Genomic DNA, 23,475 nt, shown 5'->3' with positions numbered 1-23,475 from the left:
AACGGTGTTGATGATGCCATGAACCTGTGTGTATGTGTGTGTACGTTCTCTCATCCACGTGTTCCTCACGCAAAAGCCCCGTTCATTTGCCATGCTCACCCAGTGCACTTTGAGTTTTGTGTGATCCAGCAAATTACCTCGCTCTTTCTGAAGCACGTGTCGTAGCAAGTATAATGCACTTACTAAGCACTTCATTCGCAATGCAGCGCTGATTTACACATTTAGACAGTATTCCTCTTTCACATGTCTGTCTCTCCAACCGGTATTTTCCATCAGCCAGAGGCAGGATTCTTCTCTCTGATTTCTATTTTCTTAATCACTGTCGACCTACTCGTTTTCACGCTATTGACTTTTTGCAATCTTGGTGATGCAGGGCAAGTGAAGTATCAGAGGAGCAGGAGAATGGTAGGAAATATTTAGCAGAGAAAAAACATGAAATATGTATTATCATTATTATTGATATAGGGTCCAATTTTAAAAGCCTGGAATTTCAGGATAGCCTCCCTTTCTCGCCTCATCTGGGCAGCTTTTAGATCCGCCTCTCCCGCGGTCAATCTTGCCCATGGGGCTCATCCTTGTCACTTGAGCTCTCAGCTGGTTGAACAAAAGAGACTTGAAACGTCTGGAGCGGAGTGCGTCATGTGCGGTTCAACACAACGCAACTTTGCTCGTTGCATGCGTAGGCTATCGTGAATAGATTTTTTTTTTGGGTTGGATCGTCATGTTGGTATGATTCAGATTTTTTTTTTACTCAAACCCTTAATCACCCGACAGAGCCAATGTGGTTAGGGTTTTGTCACGTTAACAAAACGAGCTAATGTATTACTACTTCAGCACCACCGGTGTGATGGAGAGTAAATCCACCACACCGGGAGTGTGCTGTCCAACACCCGGGGGTGCTGAAACAATAACACATTGGCACGTTCTGTTCACGTGACTAACATTACTAATCGGCTGTGTCGGTTAGAGGTTGGTTTGTACGATACATTAATATTTTTAGGTAACCATTGTAGATATGCACTTTTACATCTAAATTGAAAACGCATTTCTTCAGAACAGCTTTTTGTGTTTAGTTTGTTGCCCTTCCCCCCCCCCCCCACGCACCTCCGATTAGCGCGGTTGGCTATGTACGGTGCGAAAGAAGGTCAACGTACATGAATACATACGTACATTTAAGCAACCTTTAACCCAAAAAAAACATTTTATCATGAACAATCATGTCCGGTTGTCACGTGGGCAAATATGCAAAGTTGATTGGTTTGCGAAATCTTGTGGCGTATCCTTGTGAGCGACGCGTGCCGATGGATGGCTGCCCGCTACCATGTGCGTGCCCACAATCGGAGAGTTCCATCGAACCCCGGCTGGCAACAGACTCTTTCACATTATCGACCAGGTCTGGATTGCCTCATAAGCAACATGGAGAGATGGTACAGAAGCAAGTGATGGTATTTTTCGAGTTTGAAATGTAATTTGCGAGAGCCAAACTTTTGTTGCAGGGATTTTTGTTGCTGTTGTTGTTTCAATATTGATTTATGTTCGTGGAGTATTTTGCATTTCTCCCGCAAAGCAGTTGCTGTGTTTTTTTTTTCCCCCCCTCTCACTCTCTGGTTTATAACTTTGCTTCACTGCTTGTACTCGATTGATGGTTGTCATTTCGGTGACCCAGCTCGGTCACTCTCGCAAAAAAAACGACACCCATCCCTGCCCTCTTGACCTCTCGCCCGGCTAAAACAAATACAATTGGGAACCGCATCGTTCGAAGGGTAAAAGGCGTGGCCTCGCGACTGCATTGCTCACGCCGCCGCGGTTCCTGCTGGAAGCGCTGCTACGATGAGGCGTTCTGGGCATCCCCTCTTCGATTTGGGCATCACCGCGGCATCTATCTTCGTTGCTAGGCCTTGCCCGTCACCGTGCAGACCCCGCGTGTCACACCTCTCGTGACCTTCCCATCAATAACATGATAGGTAGGGGTCGATCTTTGACCTGCATGTGGTTGGAACAGTCCAGAAGTAACTCCACGTGCTAACTCGATGCCTGAGAGTAATTAACTTTTTATATATATGTATATATATAAATGTGTGTGTGTGTGTATATATAAAAAGTAAAACAAGATAAAGGTGCAACCTTGCAATTGCTTGCTCACACCACTGACGGCGGATGAACCTCCACTAGAGGACACTCTAGAAAGCCCCCTCTAGATGGTGATTTGGCCTACTGTTCCACACTGGTCACATACCTCGGAAGACGCGGCAGTGTCCACGCTTTAACCCACCCCACGTGACCTGCCGATCGGCTAACTGTGGTGTGCCCGTTAATCCTGCACACCGCGACACGACCGCAGTGCTTTCACTGTTGTTCTTCATATTCACACTGTAATTTCTCCCTGTGTTAGTCAGTTTGTCAGTCAAACTACTCACTTGAGTTTAAGCCACAAACCACCACTTGTTATGATGACTGCGATGATGATGATGATGATGATTTTAGTGGTGGTGGTGATGGTGGTAGTGGGAGCCTGGGCCGCGTCTCTTCCCACTGATGATCGTCCCGTGACCATGGCCTCCCTTGTAATTCAAGCACCATTTATCATCAGGGCTTCCCGAATGTATCCATTAAGATAAAAACAAACAAGCAAAAGCTCTTCGCGACGCCTCGGTATATACGGACTGCATGGCGACGTCAAAGTGAAATGTCCTCTATCAGACAAATAAGGTGAGACGCACGCATCCCCTGCTCGCAGCCCTCAGCCACTACTGACCATTCCACACTCGTATGGCAAGGGCAGGTGCGAAACACTGGACAGTCAACTCTCTTTTCTCCCACAAAATGATTTGTCATTTTAGTCACCCCAGAGGAATGACGATGAGCAGAATCTCGTGACCTTGAGATTGGATTGCACGTTTGGACGCACTGGGTGAGACAAGTGCTTCTGACTGAAATTTCTTATTCCACGCCCGCAGTATCATCAGTGGTATAAACTGTAGTTTCATTTCGATCGGAGCTGTCCGGGGCTTTGTTCTGGAAAATAGATCTCCCCCCCCCCCCCACCCTTGCCTCAACGCTATTGTGGTGGCAAGCTGACGACCTCCACACCAAAATATCCCGCGAGAAATTAAGCGCCGGTCTAACACCTTCAGATTTGCCTCTATCACTGCGTTGCTGGTGCAATTTCCAATCCAGGCTGCCGCGAAGGTCTGTGCCTTTTCTCGCGAGATTAATTAGCGATATGCCGAAACATGAATTCAGCTTCACTCTTACGTGTGGAATAAAATGCCTTTTGTTCGCCGATGGTGTATTTTCACTTAAAATATAGGCTCTTGTGTGTGTATATATATACAGCATATATTTAGAGCTGTTCATGAGAACCAGAAAAAAAATCTAGATTTGCGTGCCTGGTGGGAGACAAGTGTTCCCATTTACAAGTCTCCTGGTGAGAGTTGAGGGCCTTAACAGGTATGATGATTATACCTCACTGCGCTGATATGTGTGCTCATTCTGGTTACATGGACTACTTTAGTTTGAGCTGTGAAGGGATAAAGGCTGGCATATATCCAAGGAAAAAGATCCCCACGCGTAGCCTGAACAGACTTTTGGCCGGTACGATGCGCAAAGAGGAGGAATGGCGAGCACCACGCCCGGCCGCCTTTGTCTCCCCAGTGGCGATGTTTACACAGCGCATCGGGTACTCACTTGAGGTTGCGTTAACTTAGTGGAGGCCCAGGACCGGGTTCAGGTAACCGTCACTCGGTGTTGGTGGCCGTGAGCCGGAATCGAACTCGGGTCGCCGGCTTCATAGCGCAGCGTGCCCAGCGACGAGACACAGAAGGTCAAAACCGGTCCCAGACTTTGCTCGCTTGGACAGTTGCTGATTGATCATATTGGTCTCAAAAGCCACTTGGGTCGATTTGTTAAAATACGCATTTGCTTACATGTGGAGACAATGAACGAATGTATTGTTATCGAGTAGTACCTGCTTGAAGGTCAGAGTGTTACACAGCAGATGCCAAGTTCTACGGTGTGTGCATTCTTGCAAGGGTGCTTACACAGTCGCGGACCCTTAATTTGTTTGCGAGGCGAGCTTCGTTTGCACGAATTAGCACGGCTCTGCCATGCACCGGTTAGCTTGTGTCCTCCTCGCTCTCAGCCTCAACGGGCGACTCGGGAGCGACCCACTGTGCGTACGTACGTTGAACTTCTTTCGCACCGTACGCAGCCAACGGTGCTTTACGGGCGGTGCTGAACTTTGCCAAGAATTTGGTGCGGGAGAAATCTACTCCGGAGCAGCCCGGCGCATCTGTTCGAGACACGGACACGGACATTTTCACTTAAAACTCTCCAAGCAATCGACGAGGCACGCGAAAGCCCCCGTTGTTTTCAGCGGTGTTCCAGCGCGGTTAGCTGGGGCCGGCCGGCAATTGCGGAACTTTGCGGAGGAAGTTGCGTCGGCGAGCAACTGAAACATCCACGCACGCAGGCCTCGGGCTGGTGGCTTTTCGCAGCGAGATCCCCCGCTCTCCTCTTGGTGACTTTCTCCTGGCCGAGACCTCTCACCTCACTGTTTACCCAGCGTTGCCCCATCGCTCTGCTCCCTTGTCTTTCCCCCCCCCCCCCCCCCCCGCCTTTTAATTTCCAACTTTTCTTCCCTGCGATGGCTTTCTCGTGGTGCTCCTCGATCGCCCCTGAGATCGGTGATTCTCGACCTGCTTCTCTCCACGGCGCTCACGCTTTTTGGGGGGGGTGGGGGGGGCTGTGGCTGCTTCATCTTCGCCGCCGCACCAAACGCCGACTTGCCCACTGCGGGCCCGGCTGGGTGGGTGGGTGGTGAATGCCTCATCATCGTTATTGTAGCTGAGAGGGAATTCACAATCTCCGTGCCTCTTCTGATCTCACCTAGAACAAGAACATCACGTCGCGCTGCCACAAACCGTGGCAAGGATTTGACCAGCTGTGCGAGTGTCTTTGTGTGTCTCCGTGTGTGTGTGTATGTCTCTCGATCTGTCTCTGTGTCTTTGTGCGTCTACGTGTCTTCGTGTGTCTCTGCGTGTGTCTGCGTGTATGTGTGTGTGTGTATGTCTCTCCATGTCTCTGTGTCTTTGTGCGTCTACGTGTCTTCGTGTGTCTCTGCGTGTGTCTGCGTGTATGTGTGTGTGTATGTCTCTCGATCTGTCTCTGTGTCTTTGTGCGTCTACGTGTCTTCGTGTGTCTCTGCGTGTGTCTGCGTGTATGTGTGTGTGTATGTCTCTCCATCTGTCTCTGTGTTTTTGTGCGTCTACGTGTCTTCGTGTGTCTCTGCGTGTGTCTACGTTTATGTGTGTGTGTATGTCTCTCCATGTCTCTGTGTCTTTGTGCGTCTCCATGTCTTTGCATCTATGCGTGTGTCTGCGGTAGTGTAGCGGTTAGCGCGCTGCACTCCGAACCTGGCGACCCGGGTTCGATTCCCGCTCACGGCAAACACCAGTGGCGATTATGTGAACCGGTCCTGGGCCTCCCTTAGGTCGACTCAGCCTCAAATGAGTACCTGATGCGATGTGTAAACATCGCCGCTTAGGGAGACAAAGGCGGCCGGGCGTGGTGTTGGCCACCCACCCCCTCGTGTGCCGTGCCGGCCTTTATAGGTGCTCGCTAACAGCACTTGCCCCTACAGTCTGTTAAGGCTATACGGGAAATCTTTGTCTTTGTTTTTTGTATGTCTCTCCATCTGTCTCTCTGTGCGTCTCTTCTTGTATCTGTCCGTGTCTCCGTATCTCTGTGTGTCTATGTGTCTCCGTGTCTCTGTGTGTGTTTCTGCGCGTGTGTGCGTGACATTTCACCACTCACGGACAAGCAAAGCAGACTTCTGTGCATCACGCAAGAGGAGTTTTTTTTTTTTTGGAAACCATCGCCAGCATTAACAAGCATATTGCACTCAAATAGTTTGTGTGCAGACGCTGCTGTCTTTGACAACCGCGAACGTACATCCCCCCCACACACACAGCTACGATAATTTGGCAAGCAGCCCACACGTGTCAAATCTTTGTTATGCCTACTTGATATCACACGGCTCTGGGTAAATTACTTTCGTGTTAGAACTCGCCATTTAGGCATCAACATTCATGAAATATAACACTCACTCTTCACCCCTCTGTCAAAACACTGCAGGATTAAGGCTGCCGCACACATTTGGCCGTTTGTCGTGTGTTTTTTTTTTACATACTTCACCTCGCTGGTCACGGTGGGGTTGGCGAAGGGGTGGGAAGGCCCCAGGATTGGTTCAGCTATCACTCGCAAACTGATCCTAGCACTGACCACCAGTCGGTCTCAAGCCGTATGGTGTACATGTATGTTGCACTTCTTTCTCACCGTACGTAGCCAACCGTGCTGATAACTTGCTGACCTCGTCATGGAGCATGAAGCAATGACGCAAACTCCGTGTCAGCCTCGCAGCAGCAGCAGCAGCTTCTGTCTGGCCATCGAACAAAGACGGTCACCGCATTCTGCGCCTTCAGATGCGCTTCTGCGGCCGTCTGGAACGCTCTTCCTTACGGTGTTAGGAACCCACTGGGAGCTGTGCACTTTCTAATTCTACATTGAGAACTCATTTCTTTAGGAACTGATGTTTGCGTTTAGTTCGTTGTTCTTCCCCCGCTCCTCCGATTAGCATGATTGGCCACGTACTGTGCGAAAGAAGTTTAACATACACACGTGAAGCATTGACATGGGCAATTCCTGCGTGCGGAACACAGCTTAGATTTGTAATCGCGATCGCAATTACAATTGCATAAACGTCATTGCAACATCACTCTCGCATCTACGTGATCACCGACCGTGGCGCTTGCACGGCTGTTGTTCGAGTCTCAGTGGCTCACAAATGGGACATTGACGCCGCAGAAATGGAAAGGTTTAAAAGCGCAGCTTTGAATCCAATGCGTGGGGCCGCTAACGTCAGCGGAGTCACGTGCGATCTCACGGAGTGGATGGGCCTCACCGCCCGCTGCAGCGGCAGCGCCCTGCTCGATGCTTATTGACTTTGGACGCGATCTTTGATATCTCGTTTGGATCAATGGGTCTCGTTGTGATGAAAGACAGTTGCAGTGTAGTGCTCCCCGGGGGCTGCCATCACAGATAAGGGAATGTGAAGATGCAGCGATGGCACGGTCATTTTGCTGGGTAAATTCATCCTCCGCTGTTTGGATGTCACGAATGAAATGTTAATTCACAGGATTACGTTTTCCCCCTCATAGTTTTACGACGAGCCTTTAGATCAACATCCTTAGGTTATGATGGTATTAGTGTCTAAAGATAGTGGCTTTACTCGATCCAGTCGTTTTATTTAGCCAAATGTTGCATGCTTTCTTTTGTTACTCATTTCATTATAAACCAATAATATATAATAACACAAATGTGACAAGCCTTTATCAATCTGCTACGTGGCTTGCATGTGCGTTGTTTCACCATACTTCACCATTCTAGTCAAAGCCCAGTTAGTACCGGGAGTGGTCAGAACTGGTTGGGATATCTTTCGCCATTGATGTTGGGCCATGGCCAGGAATCAAACTCAGTCCAACAGGTTGATAGTGTGGTGCCTCACCCAATGTATACTTTGAATTACCTAAAAGGTCAGAATACTTCGCCGAAAGGGCGTGAATCCGGGTTTCAACCGCCCATAATGAACTGGGTTATCAGGTGTAATGAGTTGAAATGTGACACTTGATACAAATTGTTACACACGGCACAAGTTGTTAAATGTTCTTCACGTGTGCAACTTCATTAATCGGCTGTGTCAGGAGGAGGAGGAGGGTTTCGGGCACACATTTTACTCGTCCAATTTTGCTCAAAATTGAATTGTGACATTGCTTGCGAAGGCCTCGAAAAGGTCTGCGTAGCATTAAATAAAGAGGCTAAGGGACGGAAGGAGGTGGGATGCAGGTGAGGAGAGAGCCAGGATGCAGGCAGCCAAGGAGGCCTATTACAGTGAAAACATGAAGAAGAAACATTGCAGTGGTTATACGACAAAAGAACAAGGCGACCATTACATTTAAAGAGAAATGGGCGGGGGGGGGGGGAGATAAATAATTGGGTCTTGCAGGAGTGCGATGCAAACAGCGCTAACGACGTACGACGCCGCGAGTGAAGACAACAACAACAACAACAACGCCACGAGCCACGACGCGAGTGGCAGGTGGTGTCACCTCTTGTCCCGGGGCCCTCTCCTGGATTCACTCAGTCTCAAAATTAGCGCCTGCTCCGGTGTGCCAACCGCCCCCGCTGGGGGGTAGACAAAGGCGGCTGAGTTTTGCACGGCGGCCGGCCACGCCACCCTGCCTGACTTGCCCGTCACCCCACCGTGGGTGCAGCGGCCCGAGGGCACAGAGCGGTCGAGCGGCTCACCGCGCGACGACGTCCTGAGGAGGTGTTTGCCCCGTGGCGCGATGCCGAGGGAGAAATAATAGTTCGGTAGAAAACGCTAAAAAAAAAAGAATTCATCTTGCCAGGTAAGGCCCCACTGAGCTGTGTAGCTCTTTTTCAGATGCGACCTGGCCACAAATGGTAAGTTCAGCGAAGTGGCTTATCATCGCGTGGAAATGTATAGCAGCCAAATACTCAAAAGGCACGATTCTCGTCTCGAAGTCTTCACGTTTAATGTATCTCTATGTGTCTTCATATGTCTCTGTGGGTCTCTATGTATCTCTATTTATGTTTATGGGTCTCTTTGTATCTCTACGTGCCTTCATGTATCTATGAGTCTCTTTGTATCTCTACGTGCCTTCATGTATCTATGAGTCTCTTTGTATCTCTATAGGTTAACGATGTGGTCCATAGTTTGGGTTGCAAAGGACACAATCACACTTCTGCGGGTGCGTCTTTGATCCTCCATTCATGAAGGAGATGCACCCATCGGCCTGGTGGTCTTGATCCGATGCGGTTGAGAATCAGGATCAGAATTTCGATTTAAAGCTTTCGTGACTGCAAGGATTCATCTTCTTTGGTTCTTTCGGTAAAGTCACGAAACGTCGTGAGAATTTTTTTGCGTCATTTTATTTTATCAATTTATTACTTTATTCTCATTCTACGTGACTTTACCGAAAGAACCAAAGAAGACAGGATCAGAATCTTTAGAAATGTCAGAGCCAGGAGGTACAATGTTTGTATCTCGAACGAGGTGTTTATTCTGGACGTCCATCAATCGCTAACCCATTTGCGTGCTGGGCTTCACCACCCGCTTTGCTTTGCCTTCACAACTTCAAAAAAATACCCTGACCCATCAAAAAGCATATCTGACATAACAAAGGCCGGATCCTTATTTGGCCGTTGATCTCTCGTGTATTTATACATTTTTAGTGAAACACTTAAATGCACGGGTGGATAGGAGCAGTGGCGTGGTGGCTGTAATGAGCCGCATTATCATATTTCAACCGTAGCGTTGAATGCATGTTGACATCTTTGTGTTTGGTCTGCTGCGTGAACAAGTGATTATTTTAATGGGGTTCACCACAGGATATGCGCGGTGCGTCGCTGTGTTCTTAATTCTTTAATAATAATATACAAATATATTAAATAAATGTCAAGAATTGCCTCGAGGAAGTTTCGCGAATCCAAACATTTCATCGCAACATCGACCGACAACTCAGCCGCTTGCACTTTGTAAACAGCGTGATCCTCGTCAGCCATGGGTGATCCACTGCTGGATTAAAGATTGTCCAAGCCGCTGCCGCCGACTCCCGCGGTCTCGCCGCTACTGCGGCATTGGCGGTGGTGCGCAATCACAACTGCCGAGAGAAACACATCCGACAAAGTCTTCCTTAATGCTGTGTGGCCTTAAAAGATATATATATAGCAGGCGACTTTTTGCCCATTGACTGCTTTATAGGCCATGTGCTATGAAGATGAAGGGACACGTGCTATGAAGATGAAGGGCCATGTGCTATGAAGATGAAGGGCCATGTGCTATGAATATGAAGGGCCATGTGCTATGAAGATGAAGGGCCATGTGCTATGAAGATGAAGGGCCATGTGCTATGAAGATGAAGGACCATGTGCTGTGAAGATGAAGGGCCATGTGCTATGAAGATAAAGGGCCATGTGCTGTGAAGATGAAGGACCACGTGCTATGAAGATGTAAGGCCATGTGCTATGAAGATGAAGGGCCATGTGCTATGAAGATGAAGGACCATGTTCTATGAAGATGAAGGGCCATGTGATATGAAGATGAAGGGCCATGTGCTATGAAGATGAAGGGCCACGTGCTATGAAGATAAAGGGCCATGTGTTATGAAGATGAAGGGCCATGTGCTGTGAAGATGAAGGGACATGTGCTATGAAGATGAAGGACCACGTGCTATGAAGATGGAGGGCCATGTGCTATGAAGATGAAGGGCCATGTGCTATGAAGATGAAGGGCCACGTGCTATGAAGATGAAGGACCATGTGTTATGAAGATGAAGGGCCATGTGCTATGAAGATGAAGGGCCACGTGCTATGAAGATAAAGGGCCATGTGTTATGAAGATGAAGGGCCATGTGCTGTGAAGATGAAGGGACATGTGCTATGAAGATGAAGGACCACGTGCTATGAAGATGGAGGGCCATGTGCTATGAAGATGAAGGGCCATGTGCTATGAAGATGAAGGACCATGTGCTGTGAAGATGAAGGGCCATGTACTGTGAAGATGAAGGGACATGTGCTATGAAGATGAAGGACCACGTGCTATGAAGATGGAGGGCCATGTGCTATGAAGATGAAGGGCCATGTGCTATGAAGATGAAGGACCATGTGCTATGAAGATGAAGGGCCATGTACTGTGAAGATGGAGGGCCATGTGCTATGAAGATGAAGGGCCATGTGCTATGAAGATGAAGGACCATGTGCTGTGAAGATGAAGGGCCATGTGCTATGAAGATGAAGGGCCATGTGCTATGAAGATGAAGGACCATGTACTATGAAGATGAAGGGCCATGTGCTATGAAGATGAAGGGCCATGTGCTATGAAGATGAAGGACCACGTGCTATGAAGATGGAGGGCCATGTGCTATGAAGATGAAGGGCCATGTGCTATGAAGATGAAGGACCACGTGCTATGAAGATGAAGGGCCATGTGCTATGAAGATGAAGGGCCATGTGCTATGAAGATGAAGGGCCATGTGCTATGAAGATGAAGGACCATGTGCTATGAAGATGGAGGGCCACAGCCCAGATGTGCCTTGAACCGTGCAAGCCGGCGGATCACTTTTGCTCAGAAGGTGGTCGATTCGTTTCTTCCTTTGTCCGTAATCTTGCTCGCGTCTGGAACGAGGACGACCTTGCGTCCTGCGAATCCACGGCAGAGCCGGGGCGTCGCTAATTTATATACATAATTATTTCTCATTTACGATTTAAACTGTTTTTATTTATTTTTACCAGGTAAGGCGCCACTGAGCTGTGTAGCTCGATTTCAGAAGCAACTTGGCTTGTTTGTTGGCTATCACGAATTGATAGTTCAACGAAGTGGCTTACCACGTGCAAATGTAAAGCAGGCCAAATACTCTGAACGCGTGACGTTGATTCTACACGTCGAGGGAAGAAACGAAGGAGCCGGAGAAAAATCCACGCGACCACGGGGAGAGAGAGAGCGAAACACAAACTCCAGTGGCGTCACGGTCGGGATTGAACCCACGACCTCCTGTACACATGGCGAGGTACTTAACATATCCTAGCCACCGCGGTGGCTTATCTGCGGTGTACATTTTTTTCTGTTCATCCTGCTGACGAAACACACGGCACCTCGCTCAAACAAGCGTCTCGCCTCCTCCGATGCGGTCACAAACGGTCGGACGCCATCCGATTTGTGGTATCAAAAAAAGGACCGCAGTGACGGTTCATACTCATCCACGAGAAGGAGAGAGACAGCGACACAAAGACAAAGATCCCCCGTAGCATCTTAACAGACTGTAGGTGCAAGTGCTGTTCGCGAGCACCTCTGTAGGCCGGCAAGGCACACGAGGGGGTGGGTGGCCAACACACCACGCCCGGCCGCCTTTGGCTCCCTAATCTCGCTGTTTACACACCGCACCAGGTACTCATTTGAGGCTGAGTCGACCTAGGGGAGGCCCATGACCGGTTCAGATAATCGTCACCTGGTGTTGGCCGTGAGCGGGAATCGAACTCCCGTCGCCGGGATCGTAGCGCGGTATGGTAACCTCTACACCACCGCTCGTTGACAGCGATACACACAGACACAGATGCACAGGCACACAGATACACACACAGACACATACACGCAGATATATGCAAAAACAACAACCGCCATTCGCCACTAAGTGGCAGTGACGTCACCACGACGCTTGTGCCAGGCCATGTGCACCTTGAGGCCACGTGAAGTGTCGAACGCCCGCTGGCAGGAGGTCACGGGGCAGACCCAGGTGGCACGGGTCGACTGACTGAGATGACCGAGATGACTGGCTGATGCACTACCTGTGCCCCCTACTGTGCCAACTTGCTGTGCTTTAGCCACCCTGCGCTCCGCTCGTTGTTGTGAGCGTCGCTCCTCCACCCTCCGTTGTTGTTGGAGGGCGACTGCCTCCAACTGCCCAGTAGCGTCCTTCACGAGCCTCCTCCACAGAGGCCGATCTTGACACTGCTGGTACCAGTCATCGGCAAGTCCACTCAGCTCCACGTCCTCCTGTACCACATCACTCTATCTCTTCTCTAGCCCGTGCCGCACCCGTTTATCCTCCTTGATCCGACCGAACAAAAGCTGTTTTGGCATGCGGTGGCTGGGCATGCGGGCTACACGACCCAGCCAACGCAGCCTTGTCTGCCGGAGGAGCTCACCGATGGTACTTTGCCCAGATCTTTCAAGGATTTGTGAGCACCCTCACACAATCCAGCCCGGTTAAACCCAGGATGGATCGCAGGCAGGCCAGCCTAAATGTTTCTAACCTGCGAAGATGCTCCATTCAGGGGGTCCACGTTTCGCAAGCGTAGAGAAGGGAGGGAATGACCGTGGCCGAGAAGACCTGAAGCTTAGTGCGGAGCGACAGAGCAGGTAGCTTCCACACAGCGTTACGCGACCGATGAAAATATATTGCCAACTCGACTGATTCGGAGTGAGACCTCTGCTGTTAAACTGGAGCTGGTCATAAGCAACCTGCCCAGGTATATACACACAGATACACACATAAGACACATACACAGATATATACACGCACACACAGATACACAAAAGAGACAAAGATACACACACAGATACACACAGCAAATATCTTGAAAGGTAATACGGCCAAGATATTAGCTATCATCAATTGTTTTGAAATTCAGCAGTGGATACAATTCCGCCTGGCTCTTTGTTCCCAAACGCTGTTTGGTGGAGTTAAGCGAATTTTCTCGACGCATCTTAAAAGTAATATATAGCTGTGGAATCTGCAAACGTATCTCTCAAAGTAATCCCACGTCCGCCGCGCGCACACGTTTCTCTTGAGAAACCATCGTGCCGGCTTTTTAGCTCAAAGAAACATAACTCTTTCAAATGCAGATTGCTTGGTTAGCTGACATGTTCGGAGTAAGTGCATCGAATTGACAGGATAAATGCGCCTTTTCAATTTTTTTCTTCTTTAAGAGATGAAAATCTTCCGGTACATTAATTCCACGTCCAACGAAGGTTTATTCCACACACCCCCCTCCCCCCACTCAGTTTAACTGCGTCTTAAAACACCTCACTTTGTTGGACCAAATTGCTGCAGGCATGCGAATGATTAAACATAAGAATCACATTTCCCCGACCTAAATTACCACCCTCCCCCCCATTCCCCCAGTGAAGCTTGGCCGACGCGATTCGATGGAAGGAAAAGGGGATTTTTTTCAAATTAAGGGTTTCCAACAACATGTGTTAGACCAAGCCACGCGGTTACATCCTAAGCATTGGGCCCGTGTTCATGGTGCATGTGCCACTATCCTTGCAATCCGCATGGGATGGCAACGCATGTTACGTCTCAGCAGTACTGTGCTCCCCCACTACACTGCCGGTCGCGAGAATACCCTCAGCCACTCGCTTGTCTACCCACTCACTCATTCATCAACCCACTCACTCACACACCCACTCACACATCCACTCGCTCTCTCATCTACCCACTCACACATCCACTCACTCATCTACCCACTCATCCACTCAATAACTGACGCATCTGCCCACTCACCCACAGACTCACTTAGCTACCCCCTCACTCACTCATTTGTCCACTCACCCACTCACTCATCCATCCACTCACCCACCCACTCACACTCCCACTCACTCATCTACCCACTCATATACCCACTCACCTACTCACTCATCTACCCAATCATCCAGTCACTCACTCATTTGTCCACTCACTCACTCACTCATCCGTCCACTCACCTACCCACTCACCCACTCCATCACTCATCTACCCAATCATCCACTCACTCATCTGTCCACTCACCCACTCACTCATCTATCCACTCACCCACTCACTCACTCATCTACCCACTCACCCACCAACTCACTCATCCACTCACTCATCTACCCACTCATCCACTCAATAACTGACGCATCTATCCACTCACCCACAGACTCACTTATCTACCCCCTCACTCACTCATCTACCCACTCACCCACTCACTCATCTACCCAATCATCCATTCACTCGCTCATTCACTCATCTGTCAACTCACCCACTCACTCATCCATCCACTCACCCACCCACTCACCCACTCCCTCACTCATCTACCCAATCATCCACTCATATGTGCACTCACCCACTCACTAATCTATCCACTCACCCACTCATCTATCCACTCACACACTCATCTACCCACTCACCCACTCATCTACCCACTCACCCACTCACTCATCTACCCACTCACTCACTCACTCATCTACCCACTCACTAATTTGTCCACTCACTCACTCATCCATCCACTCACCCACCCACTCACATTCCCACTCACTCATCTACCCACTCACTCATCTACCCACTCATCCACTCATTCATCTACCCAATCATCCAGTCACTCACTCATTTATCCACTCACCCACTCACTTACTCATCCGTCGACTCACCCACCCATTCACCCACTCCATCACTCATCTACCCAATCATCCACTCACTCATCTGTTCACTCACCCACTCACTCATCTATCCACTCACCCACTCACCCACCAACTCACTCATCCACTCACTCATCTACCCACTCATCCACTCAATAACTGACGCATCTACCCACTCACCCACATACTCACTTATCTACCCCCTCACTCACTCATCTACCCAATCATCCACTCACTCACTCATCTGTCAACTCACCCACTCACTCATCCATCCACTCACCCACCCACTCACCCACTCCCTCACTCATCTATCCACTCACCCACTCATCTATCCACTCACACACTCATCTACCCACTCACCGACTCACTCACCTACCCACTCACCCACTCGCTCATCTATCCACTCACCCACTCACTCATCTACCCACTCACCCGCTCACTCATCTACCCACTCACTCACTCATATACCCACTCACCCACTCACTCATCTACCCACTCACCCACTCACTCACTCACCTACCCACTCACCCACTCACTCATCTACCCACTCACCCACTCACTCACTCATCTACACACTCACCCACTCATTCATCTACCCACTCACCCACTCACTCACTCATATACCCACTCACCCACTCACTCATATACCCACTCACCCACTCACTCATCTACCCACTCACCCACTCACTCATCTACCCACTCACCCACTCACTCATCTACCCACTCACCCACTCACTCACTCATATACCCACTTACCCACTCACTCATCTACCCACTCACTCATATACCCACTCACCCACTCACTCATATACCCACTCACCCACTCACTCATCTACCCACTCACCCACTCACTCATATACCCACTCACCCACTCACTCATATACCCACTCACCCACTCACTCATCTACCCACTCACCCACTCACTCATCTACCCACTCACCCACTCACTCATACCCACTCACCCACTCACTCATATACCCACTCACCCACTCACTCATCTACCCACTCACCCACTCACTCATCTACCCACTCACCCACTCACTCATCTACCCACTCACTCACTCATATACCCACTTACCCACTCACTCATCTACCCACTCACCCACTCACTCATCTTCCCACTCACCCACGAACTCGCAACACTGCAGGTCGCAGCCATTCTATTTCTGCTTCTTCATTCGCGCTCCTTCATCTTGGAATATTCTCCTCACATCGTCGACTCTTTGCCAAGATTTTACTTGCAAAAATAATAATAAATAAACACAGCCGTCGACTCATCTATGACACCTTCAACGGTGCTGTTTATCGCTGGCCCCTCGGCGTTTTGGACCTCGGGACTTGGTTGATCAATGCCTAAATCGTGGGCGGTGGAGTCAATACATGGAGTCGGTGGGAACAGTAACCATGGTGGTGGTGGTGGTATTAGCGATAGAAGGTTGACAGGGAAATGATCGAAGTGAATCAGTGATTTGCTGGATAACAACAACAATAATAATAATGATCTCGGTTTTCCGTAGAGCAGTTCGAACAAGGCCTCAATTTGCTTTTACGTAAAGCTTGCGTTGCATAGAAAGCCTGCTGTAAACACAGGCGTGTTTTAAGCCGCGATGGGGAAAAAAAAAGTGTCACAGACTTTGACTCCTCAAATTTTCTACATTCGAAACCCATTTCTTCACAACTGCCTTTTGTGTTTGGCTTGTTATCCTTCGCCCCACACCTCCGATTAGCGCGGCTGGCTACGTTCGATGCCATGTACATGCATTCCCTAATGGACCGAGGAGGAAGAGAATTCCACAATCGCGGAGCCTGTCTGCAGGAAGCGCTGTCTTCCAAGGAACAAAGTCTGTGAATCATCGATTAGCTTGACGACTGCTTTACTCTGAATACTATCAATTGCAGTGATTTAGGAAGTGGGTCGCTCCGCCCTAGATATGGATACACCGGGCACGGTTCAAACTTCATCCAAATGTGTGTTTTGTGATTTTGTGCTGATTTTATGGCAGTAACAATAATAACAAGCTGCAAATGTGTTTATTTTATGTAGGTTTATTAATTTGCTCGTGTACGGGGGGGGGGGGGGGGGGCGGGGGGGGCGGGCATGCACGTTTAATGGTGTGTGGCAAATCAGAGTATTGATAACGTGTTTGCGAAGACGTCGCACAACATCTCTCTCGGTGGATTTACGAGGGCCGTGTGTTTTGTTGTTTTTAACGTCCCCCAAATTGCAGCTCCGTGAATTATTTCCTCTGCCGTCGAAGACTCGGCCGGATATGTTTACGACGACGGTTAATGGGAAATAATGTACAAACTTTAACGAGTGGTCTTTGCGGATTAGTGATAAAACAAAAAATAAAGTAATGATCAACAAGCGATGCAAATTTCAAAGTGCGTGTTGTTTCAAGTCCTCCTGCTGCGACACCAGCGCACAGATGACCAGCGCGTCACAAATTCCGAACAGAAGCTCGGCGCATTTGACAGGTGGAATGTAAACCGGTTCTGGGCCTCCCCCGGGCAGACTCTGTCCTCAAGGAGTATCTGTCGCTGACGTGTGTGTGAACATCAGCACAGGGGAGGCAAAGGCGGCCAGGCGTTTGATGCTCACCACGCCACCTCCTTCCGCGCAGCAGTTTCACCGTCAAAGGTGCTCACTGACTTTGCCGGCCACGGCGAGCCACATCGGAACTTGCCCTGGCCCTCTCCTAGATCGACTCAGCCTTAAGTGAGGACATCTATGCAGCCGTAATTGGAGGCGTTCTGCAAATATTACGAGGGAGGGGGTGCCAGCAAATGGCGCTAGCGCTTGGCGGGGCGGTAGGATTGGCGGATCGCAAGGAGATCACAGGACAGGAAGCGGCAATGTGACCCCATTGGTGGGTAATTGCGGGCGTCATTCCCCGGCGGCGCGCGTGCGAATTCACCGCGTGAGCCGGACGTCTCTCGACAAGGCCAGACGCCGCTTGAAAGGAAGCGGGGCCAAACGTGCCGGCGCGGGAACCTCGCGGAGATGACTCTTGAGGCTCGGGGGAAGACCCTCGCGGCGAGGCTGAGGACATCCGGCTGAGATCAATCGTGGGCGCGTTAACAGTTTCATTCAAGGGATGCATCGTGGAGAACGCTCGGCGATGGCTTCGTGTAGTTATTGATTTTTTTTTCTCGTTTATGTTCACCGGATTTATGTAGTTAGTTACTTACAATGTAGCGGCGGTGCGTTTGTGCCCCGAGTGCGTTGTAGGTGTAGGGGAGCAACAGCGGTCCGGTGTTACGCTCCTCTTATTTCCCGACTCCCCGCGATGACTTAATGGTTTACCTTGAACGTGTCCTCCTGCTCTTCCGCGATGAAAACTTTGGAGAGACACCAGAACTTTCTCTCTGTTAATGGACTGCCGTCAATATCGGTGGTGGTGGTGGGGGGGGGGTGGGGGGGTGGTGGGGGGGGGTGGTGCTGTCCGCCGTCACCGGTGCTCTTTGATGGGTGAACGCGGCGCGCTGGAGTTAGCCGACCGACAGTGGCTATCGATTGCGAGCTGTTGAGTTACAGAAATTCAAACCCGAACACGAGGGTTTGCCAGACCTTGCACTCGAGCCCTACAGATTCGATCCAGGGTGCTTGAATCCCCCTGCTCCCACGTGCCATGCCCCAGCACTCCCAACGCTCCACTCTCGTACCCCCACTCAGCTCACTACGGGGGACGGTGTCGTGACCCAGCTGTAGCGTGTTCGCTGCTCGTTGCAGAGCTTCCGTGGTTCGGGCCTGGCGGCCGCCCTGGTTAACGCTGCGGGTGTGCAGGGTGGTTAACCTTTGACGCACGTGCAGCGGCACCTTAAAGATCCGGAAGTCGCCAGTAAGTTCACCGGCTCGTCTCTGGCGACTTAATCGGGCAGAGGATAGCAACATCCCTACTGGCAGACTGTGAGCGACATGTGATGTGTGTCGCCTTTGTTGACAGGCTTGGATACCGAATGTACTCGTTATTATCACGGTTAAAACTCGCAGATCAAGCAGCTAAGCTTGCACCACTGACAATGCGGGTTGCAGTTGCCCGTGGTTAAACAAACGAGACTGCGTTATTTGCAACCAGCTGACGGTTTCATAGCGTCTGAACGAATACATGGGATGTTTCACGTCGTTAGATCCCAGCTCAGAGAATTGAAAATGTGAGCTCGACTACCGTGCGATGAACCAGGGATGCCACACGGTGGCGGCGAGACGTTGACTACCTCGCCAGGTATACACGAGGTCGTGGGTTGGATCCCGACCCTGACGACGCCTGTATATTTCAAGTTTACGTGTGTCTCTCCCCACATGGTCACGTGGTGCTCTTCTCCGGGTCCTCCCTCCATATGTAGAATGGACATCACTCGTTTTGGGAGTATTTGACTACTCGTTGGTTTTTTCGGTAAAGTCATGTATGTAGCAATACAATAAAATTATATCAAAACAAAAAACAATCACGACGTTTCGATCACAACGCAAGCGATCTTCATCAGGTGTCAAGAACAAATCACGGAGGTAAATACAACAAAAAGATGAGAGACGAGAATTCAACAAACCTGAAAAAAACATTATGTGAAGCACATCCAGTCAGGCCAGCAACACAGTTAGACACTTCCTGGCCGACCACGAATTTCAGAAGAGTGTTAAATTTCGTGTTCAACCTTTTTTTATATATGTAATTTTATTGTATTTCTACATACGTGACTTTACCGAAAAAAACAATGAGTAATTTTATGCAGTCACGAAAGCTTTAATACTTTAGAGTATTTGACTGCTATATACATTAACACACGAAAAGCCACTTCGCTGGGATACCATTTGTGGCCAGGTAGATTCTAAAAAAAGAGCTTCATGGCTCAGTGGGCCTTACCTGGTAAAATAAAAGAGATTTCGTTTCTCAGTCGCAAAGCATGCCGGGTGAACCCCCGAGTTTGCTGCGGGCTGTTGCATGGCGGAGGGACTACTTGATCAGCGTAGTGGTACTATGATACGCAGCGTCATTTGTTGTTGTCATTCGCCCCATGTATGCCTCCACCACTCGCCTCTCCACCACCTCGACTCACTTCGAGCCACATCGCCCCCCAATGTAAATGTGAGCATCACGCGGCGCTTCCAGACGCCCTTCCGTGGCCGTCTGGAACGCTCTTCCTTGCGATATTAGGAAAGCCAATGGAGCTGTGCACGTTCAAATCATCTAAATTCAAAACTCATTTCCTTCTTACTGCTTTTTTTTCGGGATAGTGATATTTGGCGATGGCTTTTGCAGCCCTTCATCCAGCAGTGGATAGATCCAAGGCTAATGGTGATAGAGGAAAGTGGCGCGCCGCATCACCAGCCGTATGATGAAAACGCACTGGCTTCGTGATGCCACGCGGACTTGTCGGTGGGAACACGTGCCACGAGGGGATGTGAGATGTACGGGGCGCGCGGCTGGTGTGTAGATATATTCTTCCTAAAAGCTCCCCAGATGATGTAGAAACATCCACTCAGAGTCCGGCCTTCTCGTTAAAGCTGTCACGTTCGGCACTCACGCGAACAGAGATTAATTTCCGAAACGCCAGGAGGTATATTGCACTAAGAGATGAGCGAGTACAGCCTTCCGGGCTGATTAAATCTCACATTCGTAACTTGGAATAAAAATCCCATTTTCTTGAAGGCGACGCTACCAACGGTGTGTTGGTGAGGACACCACTGGACTTGCAATCCAGAGTTAGCCGGTTCGACTGAGCCTCCCGGCGTCTTAGTTGACACGACAGGACAAGTCCATTGAATCCCCTCGCCGCCGCTTCTATCCACCCAGCACCGTAAATTGGAACGCTGCAAGTCAGTCTCTGATCAGCAGGACGCGTGCGGTGGGGTAAAGTGTGGGTACTTCCACCTCTTCCGAAACATCCGAGCGGCGTGGAAGTGCAGGCCAAATACCATATTCGAAGGGAGCTCTCTGGAGCTCCGTCTAGTTGAGCGTGTGGGTAAGCAATTGCAAGGCTGCGCCTTTACCTCTTCATGGTGTGGTTGGCATTCAACGCGCACCATTTAAACCTCAACTTGGTTCACGGTCAACAAACCCGTGGTGGTCGGGATCTTGTTTTTTTTTTTTTTGCCGGTGTGTATTCAAGATGATAATCCGAATTCAGGTCACGTGGCCGCACGTGATCGCCTGCCCATTTTTTGTGAGCACGCTGCCCTCCGTCGCTTGATCAAGATCAAGGCGTGCCCTTTTAGACACTCGAGAAAATGCCGCCGCAGCTGTGGTTGGTGTGAGACCAAATCTAAGCTAAACAATTTTATTTTTTTATTTTTTTGCCATGTAAGTCCCCACGGAGCTGTAGTACAGCTCTTTTTTTCAGAAGCGACCTGGCTATCACAAACGATCGCTCAACGAAGCGGCTTATCGTCACGTGGAAATGTGTGGCAACCAAATACTCTAAACGCGTGACGTTGATTCTCAATGTGGCGGGAAAAACCGGAGGACGACGGAGAAAAATCCACGCAACCACGGTGAGAGAGACACGCAAACTCCAAATATGCGATGTCTTTGCAGATATTTGGCGGCAGAATGTTCGCCAGAGCAGGGAGCCAGGCAGGGGATTGGTGTTGGATGCAGTGTTGTGAGGTGTTGGCTGAGGTGTTGCGAATAGATAATCATGAAGCGACGCCAATAGCACAATTGGAGTACAACTTTTGGAAAACACGTACCAAAACTGTTTTTTTTTGTATTACGTTACTGCCGCTGCTGCTGGCAGATGGCCGGAGCAGAAGAACTAATGCGGAATTACCATGTTGTGTGAGATGTTCTTCTTGCAATATGTCCCCGGTTTATTGTATTTCTTCACGCGTTTAGAGTATTTGGTTTGCTATAAATGTCCACGTGATGAGCCACTTCGTTGAGCTATCATTTGTGATTGCCAGGTGGCTTCTGAAAGAAAAAAAAGAGCTACTGAGCTCAGTGGGGCCCTGACCTTGGTAAAAAAAATATAAAAAATAGTTTTAAAGTAGTTTTTTTTTTTTCTCTCAAGAAAGGTGCGAACGCTATGTCTTTGGTACAGATCAGTACCCTACGAGAAGACGATCACGTGTCGCCGGAGATCCCAGCGACGGAGAGAGCAGTGCAGCAAATGCACTCACACTCGCGCTCCCAAGGGCACTTGGTACAAATGCATCAACCTCACGGCTCCCGTCGAACTCGACGAGAAGAGCCACGTTCATGAGGCTGAGCTGGGCCGCCCTCATACCTGTCAACACCCTCAACAGTGCCCTACCTTACTACAGACCAATTCAGACCTTATTGGTCACCCCGTGCCCCTTATACATCTCAACGTTCATCATACAAAGTTCAATCACAAGGGAGAAACACACATAAATATACAGAAAATATTGGTTTGCCCGTATTGAAACGGCTGTATGTCGTATGATCCTGAAAACTCAATTTCCCTGTACAAGAATACAGGACAAACGTATGGGCTAACATGCATGTTCCCTGAACAGTCGCACTGTTGTTGCGATACCAACATAACTCATCATCTTATATTCTTGGTTCTTTCGGTAAAGTCACGTAGAAGGGAAACAATAAAATAACAAAAATATAAAACAATAAAATTATCACGACGTTTCGACTGCAACACAAGCAATCATCATCAGGTGTGAAAACCACAGCAAGAAATTTTGAAAAAAGTGGCGGGTTTTTTTTACGTTAGCACCACGGAGAGCGATTTGGCAGTTATTCATATGGACGAGTCCATCTATATTCTTAGTTTTTTCGGTAAAGTCACGTTGAAGGGAAACAACAAAATAAAAATATTATTTATTTTATTATTTTGTTGTTTCCCTTCAACGTCACGTTGAAGGGAAACAACAAAATAAAAATATTATATATTTTATTATTTTGTTGTTTCCCTTCAACGTGACTTTACCGAAAAAACTAAGAATATGAATTACTGCAGTCACGAAAGCTTTAAATCAGAGTCCATCTATGTTCGGAAAAGAGGAGGGGGGAGACGAAAATAATGGATGCGATCTGAAAGCCACCGTAAGCGTGAACAATCAATTAAGACCCGAAATGGTTTATCAAATCCTTCCAATTATTTTATTGTTTCCCTTCTACGTGACTTTACTGAAAGAACCAATAATATGAATCCCCGCAGTCACGAAAGCTTTAAATCAAAATTCAACTCATAATCTGTTAGTCTCCAGATTAAAAGGCGCACTGTCCCTGTGCTGTATAGTAAAAGTTGGGGGCGTACTTCTTATCGTCCGGCAGTTATGTGTGTGCGTGTGGGAGAGCAGACTTTTATGCATTTATTGACACCAGGCACAAGTTTGGGCATGCGTTTTATTTCCGGGAGCGTCTCATAACCTGCAGAAAGCGATAGACGATAGTTGCACCGTACAATGGTTCGCACACTGCACGTGAGATCGAATAGGTAGGCCGGTTAAACCTCAGGGCATGGGGCAGTTGAAACGATGG

At 49.1% G+C, this 23,475-nt stretch overlaps 1 protein-coding gene across 4 annotated transcripts in view; it reads left to right on the top strand.

Annotated features, from left to right (window-relative positions):
- LOC116951132 (metabotropic glutamate receptor 8-like) overlaps positions 1-23,475 on the top strand; it is a 253,016-nt gene that overhangs the window by 164,116 nt on the left and 65,425 nt on the right. The window lies entirely within an intron of this gene.

The sequence above is a fragment of the Petromyzon marinus genome, chromosome 42 (genome assembly GCF_048934315.1).
Source record: "Petromyzon marinus isolate PM22_M1 ecotype Great Lakes invasive population chromosome 42, UKy_Petmar_22M1.pri1.0, whole genome shotgun sequence".
Classification (NCBI taxonomy): Eukaryota; Metazoa; Chordata; class Hyperoartia; order Petromyzontiformes; family Petromyzontidae; genus Petromyzon; species Petromyzon marinus.
Note: the sequence above shows the minus strand (reverse complement) of the source record. Positions and strands in the feature narration are given on the sequence as shown.